This window comes from Lepidochelys olivacea (assembly GCF_965140295.1).
Source record: "Lepidochelys olivacea isolate rLepOli2 genome assembly, chromosome: 4".
Classification (NCBI taxonomy): Eukaryota; Metazoa; Chordata; order Testudines; family Cheloniidae; genus Lepidochelys; species Lepidochelys olivacea.
In genome coordinates, this window is record NC_140414.1 from 65,774,583 (window position 1) to 65,789,482 (window position 14,900).

The 14,900-nt window shown below is 44.4% G+C and overlaps 1 long non-coding RNA gene across 2 annotated transcripts; it reads right to left on the bottom strand.

Annotated features, from left to right (window-relative positions):
• Positions 1-7,572: 7,572 nt before the first annotated feature.
• Positions 7,573-14,524, bottom strand: LOC311519198. Of its 2 annotated transcripts, none has more exons than XR_014711220.1 (4): positions 14,492-14,524; positions 13,677-13,760; positions 9,502-9,580; positions 7,573-8,153 (listed from the first exon to the last, which is right to left on the bottom strand). It is a non-coding gene; the product is annotated as an uncharacterized lncRNA (long non-coding RNA). The 2 variants fall into 2 exon arrangements; XR_014711221.1 differs by lacking the exon at positions 14,492-14,524 and adding an exon at positions 14,161-14,247.
• Between the last annotated feature and the right edge of the window lie 376 nt (positions 14,525-14,900).

Here is a 14,900-nt window from a genome sequence, read left to right on the forward strand (position 1 = left end):
ACTCTCCGCCATGCCTGAGGATTTTGCAGATGGGGAAGATGAGGAGGAGGAGGAGGAGGAGGAGGAGCTTGGGGAGAGCACACAGCACATCATTCTCCCCAACAGCCAGGATCTTTTTATCACCCTGACTGAAATACCCTTCCAACCCAATGAAGCCAGAGAAGGGACCTCTGGTGAGTGTACCTTTTTAAATATAATACATGTTATAAAAGCAAGCGTTTTTTTAATGATTAAGTAGCCCTGAGGACTTGGGATGCATTCGTGGCCAGTACTGCTACTGGAAAAGTCTGTTAATGTGTCTGCGGATGGAGCGGAAATCCTCCAGTGACATCTTCATGAAGCTCTCCTGGAGGTACTCTAAAAGCCTTTGCAGAAGGTTTCTGGGGAGAGCAGCCTTATTCCATCCTCCATGGTAGGATACTTTACCATGCCATGCTAGTAGCAAGTAATCTGGTATCATTGCATGACAAAGCCTGGCAGAGTATGGTCCTGGTGTTTGCTGGCATTCAAGCAACATCCGTCCTTTATCTCTCTGTGTTATCCTCAGGAGAGTGATATAATTCATGGTAACCTGGTTGAAATAGGGGAATTTAATTAAGGGGACATTCAGAGGTGCCTGTTCCTACTGGACTGTTTGCCTGTGGCTGAAAAGAAATCCTCCCCGCAATTAGCCACATGGTGGAGGGGGTGGGGCATTGGCACCGAGCTGTTCGCGTTTGGCTGGCAGGGATCTTCCCTGATACGAGCTAGTGGTGTGGGGAGGGGAAAAGCGGTCATCCCAGAGAATTGGATGGGGGAAGGGGGTTAGTTTGGTTTCTGCTGCTGCACGTTAACAGGAAAACTGCAGCAATAAATGGCCAACTCAATGGGCTTTGCTTGGTATGGGAAAGGAGGGGGCTGCTGTTATGAAGGTTGCAGAAGCTGAAAGACTATGGCTCACCATGGCTGCCTGCAAGCCGAATTCTGTTGCCCGGCCCTGAGTGTGTGATCTCTAACACCAAAGCCGCAGGCACTCAATATTAGATGCAAAATGCGACCTTGTACCAAAATCACATGCACTATGTAATGTGAATAGTGTTGTTCACCGTGAAAGAGTATAGCCATTGTTCTGTCAAATGTATCTTTTTAAATACTTCACTCCCTTTTTTCCTCCAGCAGCTGCAAATGTTTCAAGCCTCCCTCCTCCGTCCCAAAGGCTATCTCAGATAAGGCGGCAAAAAAAATGCACGCTCGATGAAATGTTCTCTGAGGTCATGCAGTCGTCCGGCACTGACAGAGCTGTGTGGAGGGACACAATAGCAGAGTACAGGACAGTGGCCGATGAATGTGAGGAGAGGTGGCAGCAGGAAGATCAGAGGAGGCATGAGGCAACACTGGGGCTACTACGGGATCAAATGGACATGCTCCGGCGTCTGGTGGAGGTTCATGAATGGTAGCAGGATCACAGACTGCCGCTGCAGCCCCTGCTTAACCATCCTCCCTCCTCCCCAAGTTCCATAGCCACCTCACCCAGATGGCCAAGAGTGTGGGGGGAGAGGCTCTGGGCACCCAACCACTCCACCCCAGTGGACAGCCCAAGCAACAGAAGGCTGTCATTCAACAAGTTTTAAAGTGGCTCTTTCCTTTCCTCCTACCCTCCTCCCACATCTCACCCAGGCTACCTTGTGAGTTATCTCCCTATTTTTATACTCAATTAATAAAGAATACATGTTTTTTAAATGATAGTGACTTTATTTCCTTTGCAAGCAAGCTGTGATCGAAGTTGGGAGGGCAGGTGGCTTACAGGGAATTTAGAGGCAAACAAGGGGGTGGGTTTTCATCAAGGAGAAACAAACAGAAGTGTCACACAGTACCCTGGCCAGTCATGAAACTGGTTTTCAAAGCTTCTGTGATGTGCAGTGCTTCCTGCTGTGCTCTTCTAACCACCCTGGTATCTGGCTGCGCGTATTCAGCGGCCAGGCAATTTGCATCAACCTCCCACCCCACCATAAATGTCTCCCCCTTACTCTCACAGAGATTGTGGAGCACACAGCAAGCAGCAATAACAATGGGAATATTGGTTTCGCTGAGGTCTGAGGTGAGTCAGTAAACTGCACCAGCGACCCTTTAAACGTCCAAATGCACACTCTACCACCATTCTGCACTTGCTCAGCCTATAGTTGAACAGCTCCTTACTACTGTCCAGGGTGCCTGTGTACGGCTTCATGAGCCAGGGCGTTAAGGGGTAGGCTGGGTCCCCAAGGATAACTATAGGCATTTCAACACCCCCAATGGTTATTTTCAGTGGGGGAGGTTTAGATTGGATATTAGGAAAAACTTTTTCACTAAGAGGGTGGTGAAACACTGGAATGCGTTACCTAGGGAGGTGGTAGAATCTCCTTCCTTAGAGGTTTTTAAGGTCAGGCTTGACAAAGCCCCGGCTGGGATGATTTAACTGGGAATTGGTCCTGCTTCGAGCAGGGGGTTGGACTAGATGACCTTCTGGGGTCCCTTCCAACCCTGATATTCTATGATTCTATGATTCTGGTCTGGGAAGTAAATCCCTTCCTGCAGCCATTTAAACAGACTAGAGTTTCTGAAGACGCGAGCGTCATGAACCTTTCCTGGCCATCCCACATTGATGTTGGTGAAACATCCCTTGTGATCCACCAGTGCTTGCAGCACCATTGAAAAGTACCCCTTGCGGTTTATGTACTGGCTGCCCTGGTGGTCTGGTCCCAAGATAGGGATATGGGTTCCGTCTATAGCCCCATCACAGTTAGGGAATCCCATTGCAGCAAAGCCATCCACTATGACCTGTACATTTCCCAGAGTCACTACCCTTGAAAGCAGCAGCTCAGTGATTGCATTGGCTACTTGCATCACAGCAGCCCCCACAGTAGATTTGCCCACTCCAAATTGATTCTCGACTGGCTGGTAGCTGTCTGGCTTTGCAAGCTTCCACAGGGCTATTGCCACTTGCTTTGTGAACTGTGGGGCCTGCTCTCATCTTAGTATTCTTGTGCTTCTGGGCAGGGGAAAGCAAGTCACAAAGTTCCATGAAAGTGCCCTTACACATGCAAAAGTTTCAGAGCCACTGGGAATCATCCCAGACCCGCAACACTATGCGGTCCCACCAGTCTGTATTTGTTTCCTGGGCCCAGAATCGGTGTTCCACGGCATGAGCCTGCCCCATTAACACCATGATCTCCAAATTTGGGGGGGGGGGGGAACGTGGTTTTAGAGAAAAGTGTGTTCATGTCCTCATCACCACGCTGCCGTCGCCTCCTCGCCTGGTTTTTCAGGTGCTGGTTCTGCATGAACTGCACAATAATGCGTGAGGTGTTTACAAGGGTCATAACTGCTGCGGTGAGCTGAACGGGCTCCATGTTTGCCTTGCTATGGTGTCTGCTCCTGCTCGGGCAATCAAGGGAAAAGGGCGCGAAACGATTGTTTGCCGTTGCTGTGACGAAGGGAGGGGCGACCGACAACATGGCTTACAGGGAATTAAAATCAACAAAGGGGGTGGCTTTGCGAGAAACAGAATGGCCCCCTCAAGGATAGAACTCAAAACTGGGTTTAGCAGGCCGTTGATTTCATGGAGGGAGGGAGGAGAAAATGAATACAAAACAAATCTGGTCTATTTCTTGTTTGATCCACTTCATCTATCTTTATACATCTTGCTGGCAGCAGACTGTGCAATACGACTGCTAGCCATCGTCATCTCCTGGGTGCTCGGCAGAAGACGGTGCAGTATGACTGCTGGCCATCGTCGTCTCCTGGCTGCTGATTAAAAGATGGTGCAGTATGACTGCCGGAAGGACTGAATCGCCATGAGACGAAACTTAAAAGAGTAATGACCTGGCTGAGTCACTCCCATGTTTGCCCAGGCGCTCCTGACCTCATCGAGGTCGGTTAAAAGAGTACCCTGGAATACGTCAATGACGGCTACCAGTCATACTGCACTGTCTGCTGCCAAAAGGCAATAAGCTACTGCTGTGTAGCAATGCAGTACCGCGTCTGCCAGCACCCAGGAGACATACGGTGATGGTTAGCTGAGCGGGCTCCATGCTTGCCGTGGTATGGCGTCTGCACGGGTAATCCAAGAAAAAAGATGCAAAATGATTGTCTGCCGTCCCTTTCATGGAGGAAGGGAGGGAAGGGGGGGCCTGACGATATGTACATAGCACTACCTGTGACAATGTTTTAGCCCCATCAGGCACTGGGATTTCTACCCAGAATTCCAATGGGCGGCGGAGACTTCAGGAACTGTGGGAAAGCAATGCTCCGGAAGTCGATGGTTGCCTCGGTACTGTGGATGCACTCCGCCGACTACATGCACTTAGAACATTTGTGTGGGGACACACACAATCAACTGTATAAAAACACTTTCTACAAAACCGACTTCTATAAATTCGACCTAATTTCGTAGTGTAGACAAGGCCTAAGTGTGTTACTAATGTTAGTGAATTACTAATATCTCCTAATACTTTGTGAGATAGGTGTTATCATCCCTGTGCTACAGATGGAAAAACTGGGGCATAGAGAGATCAGATGAGTTACTGTTGTTGTTTATATAGTGCCATAGATGTGCATAACGGTTTAAGGATGAAGATTGGGTCTGCCTTGCCTAGCTTGTAGTCAAAGTTAGACAAAAGGCAGCAGTTGCTGGCAGACCAAACAGGAAAAGGGGCTGTGAGAAGATAAGAGTTACAGATAGACAATGAGAAATACTTTTTACTGCATTGCCCAAGGACACCCTCCCAGTAAGATGGGAATGGCGAGTGAAGGAGCCCTGCCTCCCTGGTCTCACACATGTCCTAAGCATACGAGGCTATGCTCTCTCCTTGTAATGTGTATATATCTCCTCCCTGCCTGGCATATGGGCTAACTCACTTCATTCACATTTGCATTAGAGCTAGGATAAATACATCAGCCTCTGCTAAAGATCTTATTTCTGAAGATCTTATCTTAGACTGATATTCCTGATTTTTATGGTGGTGTAACCGACTAGACTCAGATTTCAGAGACTAGACTCAGGTTTCAGAGTGGTAGCCATGTTAGTCTGTATCAGCAAAAACAACGAGGAGTACTTGTGGCACCTTAGAGACTAACAAATGTATCTGAGCATATGCTTTCATGGGCTAAAACCCATTTCATCAGATGCATCCAGTGGAAAATACAGTAGGAAGACACACACACACACACACACAGAACATGGAAAAAATGGGTGTTGCCATACACACTATAATGAGAGGGATCAATTAAGGTGAGCTATTATCAGCAGGAGAAAAAAACCTTTTGTAGTGACTGAGGCTCATAGCTTACTCACTGGAAGATTTAGGTGGTAAAAGAACTGAAAACAAATCACTTTTTTTCATGAGGAGCCAGTGAAAATAAAACATGTTCCACCAGATGACTAATGTAAATCCTAGCTGGGGGTCAATCAATTGAGCTGACCAATAACCTTTGGCCAGGTTTCTTTATTCTGTTTCTAGCCCTAGAACAAAGAACAGATGTAGAGTTTTATTTGTGGAAAAGCCACTTTGCAAGAAAACAAACTAGCAGATCTGTTCAGGAATTTCTCCTGAAACTTTGTCTGTGACTGCAAGGAGGAAATGATAATTGATGAGACATCATGAAGATGTCTACAGAGCTGTTAATGTCTGTTGCCTGCTAAACCCTGAAGCTCCATGATTTTAGTGAGGCATGAAGCTGATGGGTCAGTTGGGGGATAACCTTCTCAATTTATTTTCTTGTTAAGTTGGTTTCAGAGCTGGAGTGTAACCTGATGATTAGCTAGTTGCAACTCTCGGGTGGCATGGCCTTCAAAACAACGGGCTGATCTGTTTCTCTAAATTTGACTCTTACTAAATTAGAAACACGTGACTCTTACTGCATTAGGGTCCTTGACTGGTCAAAAACAGTTTTCTAGGTTGGCTGGAGATAGAGGCAAAATCATCAAAGCTAATAGTTCTGGCATTCTCCCTTAATAGCTCTTGAGCGTTGGCAGAGAGGTGGCTGTCTAGGGAGATTCTTTTCCTTCCTGCCTGTTGTTCCGGCCAGCCCCTTATTGTTCTGTTAAACTTTAAAAATGTGCTTCTGCTGTTGGGGTGTGAGGGGACGAAAAAGCAGCAGAATGAATCATCATAATGTTCATATGCCTTGCGTGATAATCCTGTAATCATATTCCCATGGGTGGACTGCTGAGCCTGTACAGAGCCCAACTGAAGTCAATGGGGGTTTGCATGGGCACAAGAATATTTATGCATGGCTCTGATTTCAGGATCATGGCCTTGCTGAGTAACCCTCTGATCTTATCATTTTATCCTTGTTCTCCCCCTCACACCTGCCTGTTTTTGTTTTGTTATTGTCTGTCTTGTGTAATGTCAAATTTAGATCGTTTGACTCATGGAATGTGCCTTTAATTGTTTTTGTGAAGTACATAACTAATAATTATTTCATGAACCCAAAAATGTAACTGACAATTCAACTAGATAAATGCTCCTGGTGTGAAAAAATTATTAAAATATAATAGATCTTATTCCAAACAGGATGTTGACTTAGACCAAATGTGGATGGATCTCCTTTGGGAAGATATGAAGGTGTTACTTATACTCGGAAAGTATTCTGAATTGGTTGTGAGCCAGAAGCTTTTGTAATCAACTTTAAGGCAAAGTCCCTTACCTCGTTTCTTTTAAAATTCTTTTATAAAAGATGAGCAAATAAATGTTAAGATTATTTAAATTTTAAGAATATGCTACATGGGCTCATACAGAGGGTGGGCAACGGGGGGAGGGTTGAATGGGGGCAGTGGTTTGGGGGGGCAGTCAGGAAGGAGGGGGGGTTGGATGGGGTGGTTGGGGCAGGGCCAGCTCCAAGCACCAGCTTTCCAAGCAGGTGCTTGGGGCAGCATTCAGAACGGGGCGGCAGTCCGTGTCCCGCGGCGGCAATTTGGCGGCAGCTCTGCCGCTCTCCCCGGAGCAGCTTTTGGGTGGCAGCCCTGCCGCTCTTCCGGGTGCGGCGGCAATTCGGCGGTGACTGCTTGGGACGGCAAAATTGGTAGAGCAGCCCCTGGGTGGGGGGCAGTCAGGGGCAGGAGTTCTGGGGGTGGTCAAGGGGACAGGGAGCTGGGTGTGTGTGGATGGGGCTGGGGTCCTGGGGGGCCCTTCAGGGAATGGGGGGTTGGATGGGGCAGGAGTCCCAGGGGTGGGGGGCTGTCAGGGGGCAAGAAGCAAGGGGGGGCACATAGGGGGCAGGGGCACAGCCTGGCACAGCCTCCCCTAACCGGCCCTCCATACAATTTCTGAAACCTGATGTGGCCTTCAGGCCAAAAAGTTTGCCTGCCCCTGACCTAGAATCAACATTATAGGCTTAAATTTAGCCTTGAGTCTAGCCAGACCTATTGGGTCAACACTTGACCATATGTCATTTTCAGATCTTTCCCTTGGCCTGAATAACTGAAGTTTTGGAATGATTTCTGCTCATTCAGACATACAATCAGGAAATCCTTAAGCAGTTCACGCATTATTTTCAGTGATATGGGCTTTCTGTCTTTAAACTCTGATTTTTATTTTTTTTTTCTGTTCTTGGCATCTGTGAGGAATCCATGACAGCTGATCTTTGTTCTGACACTTATCTTCATGAGGATAGTGAGCAGTGATAACTCAATAGCAGTAGAATCATAAATGTTATGTTCCCATCTCCCTGTCTTACAAGTGAAGACAAACGTTACTTCATAGATCAACACATCCATTTTTCAGGAAGTATAAGCCTGTTTTAAATTACAGCTATAGCAAATATAGAAGTGTGATTGTGTGGGAGCAGAAGGTTCCTACAGATCTAGTTAAGTCTATTCGGTACAGTGTTTGAAACAATTATAACCACCTGATCAGAACTGACCTTTCAATGCTGCTATCACAGTGGAATGTATGATTAGATTGTAAGCGTTTCAGGGAAGAGACTGTGTCTTGCTGTGTGTGAACAGAATATAACACAATTGGGCTCCAGTCGTCACCAGGCCCTTTCAGCATTACTGCAAAATAACTGATGAATAATAATCCATGAAATGCAGTTTAGTTGACTTTTTTTTGCAGAGCAATGTATGGACTAGGATTTGGGAGATATGCTGAGCATGGCTGGTTTACTCTTGTGTTTTCTTGCTGCTTGCTTACCTGTAATAAGAACAGGATTTAGTCTTACCATTGAGATAAATAGTGTTAGAGCTAGAAAAACTACACACGGAAATGCCTAGAGAGAGAGGAAAACATGGAATATGTATTGTGACGGAGTCCGACCAGAAGGATATAAGAGAGTGGTTCTTTTGAGCACTGGGATGTGCTAAAAGCTGCTGCTAAAAGCCCCTCCCCCAGCCTAGGGAAGGGCTACTAAACCCGGAACCCAACTGAGTGTGGGGGACAACAAATGCAATAACGGAAAGTCGTGGGGGTCAAAAGGCCACAAGTAGGGAACCTGAAGGGGACACCAAGCAGAGAACCCCAGACAGTGCCCACTGCTCCTCGAAGACGTCGAGAGAGCCAGCAGCCGCTGCCCAGGGGAACTCTGCCTGGATGCGTGAACAGATAAAGGAGCGAAAAACAGCCTCACAGTCGCAGGCTGCCCCCCTGCCAACCTCTTCTCCCGGGTGTTACAAATGGCCACCTTGGCCATGGCTAGGAGGAGATTGACGAGGTGGTCCCGCGACTTTGTGGGCTTCGAATCGGGTGTGCATAAATAAACAAGTGCGGGGAAAAGTGGAGCCAGAACCTCAATAAGAGGTTCTGGAGGAGCCAGAAAAGGGGCTGCAGCCTGGCGCACTGAAGATATGCGTGCGCCAGGGTCTCCCTCGTGCCACCAAAGGGACAGGCTTCAGGGACAGAGGTGAACCGCTCCAAGTACACGCCCATGCTCATGGCTCTATGGAGGAGCCGCCAGCCTATATCACCGGTGGGCTGCGGGACTAAGATGGAATATAAACTGGTCCACCGGGTTTCCCCACCCTCCACTTGGCAGAAACCTCTTTCATTTGTATTTGTGAGTGAAATGGTTAATCAGTTTTGTACTGTCTTCTGTTCCACCCAGATTGTATTATTGCTGGATTAGCAATTGCCTACCCAAATGCTAATAATATCTGTTCTCACTCTTTCTTCCTAAGATTACCCCTAAATCCTATCAAGGCCTTTAGCCTTGCTTGGCATTAGCACCCTAGTGACCTACAGCCAAAGCCGGTAGTTGGTGAATAGACAAATTCTCTTTGACATGTTGGAAGAACACAGTGTGCCTTAACAAGATCCATCGTTTCTCATGTTGGTTCTTTATTCTCACAATAACGCCTCTGTCTGGAAATAAACACACAAAGTCGAGCAATCTACATTGACGCTAAACAGAAGGGAGGCTGAGAGTTTGTCACAATGTATCAGTCAGGTCTGTGCTGTGGGTCTGCCAGCATCATGGGAGTGCTGCAAGACTGAAAAAGGTACAAGAGCTGAACCCAAAGAAAATGAGGACAAGGTAGGTACTTACCAATCTTTTCATTCTGTTTAATGGGTCATATCAGATATTTTACGTCTTGTCAAAAACTGGCTCCGCACTCCTGTTAAAACTGCATGTTGGAAAGCAAAAAATAACTCAAGCAGGCAGTTTGTAAAAATTAGCTTTGATGAGGCAATTTACACTTTGCACGTTTTCTCTATCTGTAGGTGCTTTACTCGTATTCAAGGAAGGGTGGATCTAGAATAGTTAAACCTTTTTAATGTGGAAGGTTGTTTAGCACAGGGTGATATTTACATGAAATATTAAAATGTGTTCCTTCTGTTTTGTAATGACCACCCTGCAAATGGGTGGTATAACAAGGAACCTTTACACTCTGTTTTAAATATTGTATATCTGTTTTTTCACTGTATTATGTATTCACTTATCATTTGTTTTGATTTATACATCAACATGTATAATTTGTATACAATATGTACAGAAAAGTCTCTTATGCTTTATGCTCATTTGCCACAATAGAAAAATGGCTATTTCAGTGCATATAATCTTTAAAGGAATGGATTAAAAGCGTGTAAGGTTTATATTTATAAAAAGCCTTTGGAAAATAATGCATAGTTTGATAGTTTCACCATACATTGCAATGGCTAGCCCACACTAATCTTTCTGATGCGTATTTTATGTACAACCCTACAAATGGTCTTTCTAATCCTATTGTTAGACTCTTAAGGGATGGTCCAGAGACTTTAAATCTGTTTAGCACACAGACAAAGATAACAGGATATAACCTGAAAGACCTTGAAAGATAGAAACTCTAAGTATTTAGACTTAATCCAAAATATATAACTATTAGTTCAGTGATGTGTGGATGTGCAGTGAAATTGTGCACGGTCTGAAAGTCAATGAATGTGAAAAACACAGTAAAGCTGTCTGCTGTCTGCAACCAGCACCACAATATTTAGGCATTATTTAACTAGAACAATTATTTAGAACAAGGGACTGGGCTTCACAAGACCAGGATCCCCTACCCAGGGTTAGATGAAAGCATAGGTACTGTGGGCCATGCCTCGGGTCCCAGTTCCTGGAATCACATGATAAAATCATAATCTGAGCTTTCATCTAAAAGCTTCTACCCTTTTATGTTGTGAACAAAAGTGGGCAGTGTGGAAAGGGGGAGGCTTAGCCTGTCTAAAGGGGAATGGTGCTGAACCACCCATCAGCCCGCTGGCAGCACTTGTGTGGATGGCCCTGGATGCTGTTACTCAAAGGAGGGAGGGGCACATGGCAGTGAGGTCACAGGGGACCTCATTAATCCAGCTCCAACTCTCATTCTGATTCGCTGTGTGAGTGTGGGCAAGTCATTTTAACCTATCTGGGCCTCAATTTTTCCTCTGTGAAATGAGGTTAATAAAGGTGGGTAAATGTTATAGAGCCTTTGGAGACTGTCAGATGAAATGCAGTGTAAGCACAAAATATTATTACATTAAAGCTGGTTGGAAAGTGATAAGTATTTTGCACAAAAAATGTCAAAAGATGGAAAGATTTTTGTTTTCACCCCCAAAAAAACCCAACAAATTATTCAGTTTTCAGATTACTTTTGGTTTTTCAAAAGCTTAATTTAAAAAAAACAAAAACAAAACAAACAAACAACCAAAAACCAGCGAAGAAACTAAAATATTTGTTTTTTGAAAACAGGCCACATTTCGTCTGTTTTTGAACTAAATGTTTTGACAAGTTCCATTGCATGTATTGACATTTTTAAACAGAAAAATGCAGGCACTGTATTAAAACTTGAATTTTACCCCGTTTATAGTCAAGGTCAATGTGACATGAGGACAGATGGTTCAGTGATTAGGGTGTTCATGTAGAATTTAGGGGATTGGGATTCAATTTCCTGCTTCCCCACAGACTTCGTGTAGGACCATGGACAAGTCACTGAGCCTCTCTGTGCCTCCCTTCCCTATCCATAAAATGGAGATAATAGCATATTGCTACCTCATGGAGGTTTGTGAGGATAAATACTGTGACATTTCACTCCATATTCTTTATGAAAATATGCTTATGATATGAATATGACATAACTGAGATATACTTTATGCAAGATGGCTCATGTACGGTATCATTGGAAAGGTTATGATTTACTGAATGTGATTATTCAATTTCTATGCCTGTATCATTTCTGTATCTGAAGTTAGGAATATTAACTATGTATCTGTATTTCAAATGTGTTACTTTGGGTGTCAACCCCAACGAGCTCTTCAGGTGCAACACTGGAAAAGCCAGACAGGGCTAATGGGCCATTAGCAGAGACCATGGACTGCGAAAGGGCTTAGTCTTCCTGTGGATGCTGGAGACAGCCTATGAGCAATGGCTGCCACAGCCCTGCAGAGACATGGGTCTGAGTCACCTGGTGCTGGATACCTCTCCTCCCCTTTTGGAATGCCAGTGGTTTTCCACTAGAAGACAAAGGGTTCCTGCCTTACACAAGAGCTATATAAGGCAGGGGAGTGACATCATCATGGTCCTCCTCTGCCTTTCCACCCTAAGAGACACTGAAAAAGAGCTGGAAGCAAGAACTGAATGGGGGGGGGGAGGGAAAGAATGATTGAGCCCAAAAAAGGGTGGAAGGGTGTCCAGCTTGTGAGTAATACTAACTGAGGTTTCAAGCTGGAGACTAGCGTATCTGCCTTTCAAGACTTTCTGTAATCTGCTTGCAACAATATCTAGGTTGAGAAATTACTATTTGTAACCAATTCCTTAAGTGAAACAAGCTTAGTTTGCATGTTTGGTTTTATTTGCTTAGTAATCTGCTTTGTTCTGTTTGCTACCCCTTTAAGCACTTAAAATCTGCCTTTTATAGTTAATAAAATTTGTTTTGTTTCTTCTTAAACCCTGTTTCTGTAACTTCAAATTGCGAGGTGGGTGGAGAAGTTGTGCATATCTTCCTCCACATTGAGGGAGGAGGTGGATTTCATAATATACCTTTGGGTCTGCACTCCAAGGGAGGTGGACATCTGAGTGTTGGGACAAATCCCTTAAGCTGAGCCGTCCCAGAACTGATCTCAGTGTCTGTTTTGGTCTGCAGCTGCGTGTGGCCCTGCCTGTGTGTTTGCTGGAGGAGGCTTAATGGCCTGGCTCAGCAAGACAGGTAAAAAGGATCCCAGGCTGGCATAACAGGTGGACTCAGTGGTCTCTCAGCTTGTCAGGTGGCATCCCAAGGGGCCCAACCTGTCATACAAATACATTAAAGACTGTGAGGTGCTCAAGGTCATAGTGATGGGCCCATATAAGTACTTTAGAATAGAAGTGCAAGGCTTTCAACAGGCCATCATCCTGAGGAAGGAGACTCATGATCAAAGAAGACCAAAAATGTAATACTTCATTACTGCTCTTCAACACCATAGGGTAATATAACCTGGCCATCAGAAAAGTGCAGCTCCACAAAACCCCACACTTTAAATTTTAATATATTTATCGGCTCCTCGTACTAAAGATGCAGCATGTGGCCCATTAAATCCTTGCATGCTTTGTTCAGAACAAGGCCTGTAAACATGTGAAACTCAACTCTTGCTTTTAAAGAAACCCGCAACGCAAAACCTCAAACCTAAGTTAATTACACAAGTTTGTGTTAATGCTTGTTCTAACCTGGATCTGAAAGCAGTTGGCCAAGGTAAAAATGCGTACACATGAAAATGACCCCACACAGTGTACACACCTGTTCACATACAAATGGGCAAGAGAAAATATCTGTATTTATCTCAGGTAAAATAGACACTTTCTTAAAAACAGACTGCCTTTAAAATTATTTGGGGACTATCATAATAGGGTGGGTCACTTCTCCTAGTACTTTAGATTCTCAGCTGCTAAACTATACATGCTCTCATATGAGGCTCCCCAGCAATATTTAATTTAGTTCTGTTTCCAGGCTAATGAGCTTCAGAAATCTTTCTTTTAGGGTTTTCTGTAGTGTCCATTACTGTAGGTATCATAAGTGCTTCCCAATTAGATTTGATCTGCCTAGTGAGATCTCTAATGGACTTCAAGGAGTCTTCTGCTAATCCCCCTCACCTGGCTGAAAAACTTCAGCTCTCAAAACCTCTGAAAATCAATCTGGATCCAAACTTAATGACTCAAAGCCACTGTAGTTTAGATCTCCCTGGGTGCTAGGATCCCAGCAAAACAGTCTCGTACATAGTAGCACTTTTTCAGACCTTTAGCAGTTGAGACTGAAGCTCCCCGTCCTTAATGCAGATAAGCTCTTCTCATCAGGGAGTGGTGGTGACGTCCACTTCCTCCTGAGAATCACAGGAAAATGTGAAGGAATGAGTACTCCTCAGTAATCTACACAGCATATGGGCACTAGAAGGGATTCTGCAGGCTGATTGCCACCCTACTGATAGGAGCAGGGGAAGCCTGATCGGCCAGGTCCTATGGAAGTGTTGTAAGGGTTTGGAAGGAAAGGGTGAAAAAGAAACACAAAGGAACATGTTAGAGGAAGGAGGGACTGGAGGAACATGCAGAGAGGAGGACAGATGGTTGGAGGGAGAATGAAGGAAGAAGCAGGGAAGGTGTTTGAGGGAAGTATTTAACAGAGAAGGGACAGACTTGGCTAAAGGAAAAATAAGAAAGCTAGAATGAGGAAATAAAAGATACAGAGATAAAACAAATGAATATGAGAGAAAGAGACTGACTTACTCCAAAAGGAAAAATGAGCTGCTAAAGAGAAAAAAGTCTTCTCAGCATGACAGAAGGATGAAAAAATAAAACTATAAATTACTCAACATTATAAAAGGTCTGAAGGAAAACACAGATCCTGAAAAAGAAGCAGAGAAAGAAAGAGAGCGAGCGTACTACAGAAGGAAAGAAAAAGTGAACTTCAAATCAAAATACAAAACATACCTAAGTTAATTTTTAACATTGGTTAATGGAAAGTTTGCTGCTCAGATGTTATGATAAAATATATACTTTTTTTCATAAGAAGTAAATTCACTGAGACAATGATTTATTGATAATAGTTTGCACTTACAGAGTCCACTTTTTCCTTCTTATCAGTCCAAATAATTACGTAAGGAGGAGGGGAATGATTAATCGAGTCCCTAGAGTCTGCCATCCAAAGTCCATAATTATTAAACTTTCTGCCTAAATGTAAGGGTTTAATTGTAAAGCATAGGGAAAAATCTTTGTAATGATTTTTAACTTTTTTTAAGCATAGCATTTAATTTTTCCCACCCTTACTTATTGCTACAACATAAAGTGCCCGCTGGGAAATCATGGGAAAGACCATGAGATGGAGGAGAGTAACCCCTAAGGGAAAATATGTCTTAAATTAAACTGAACTCCTCAGATAGATGATAGATAGTTTGTCCCATCCAACCGTTAATGGCCAATAAGAAGAGCACAAGGAAATATAAATGCCCGTCATACTCTCCACATAG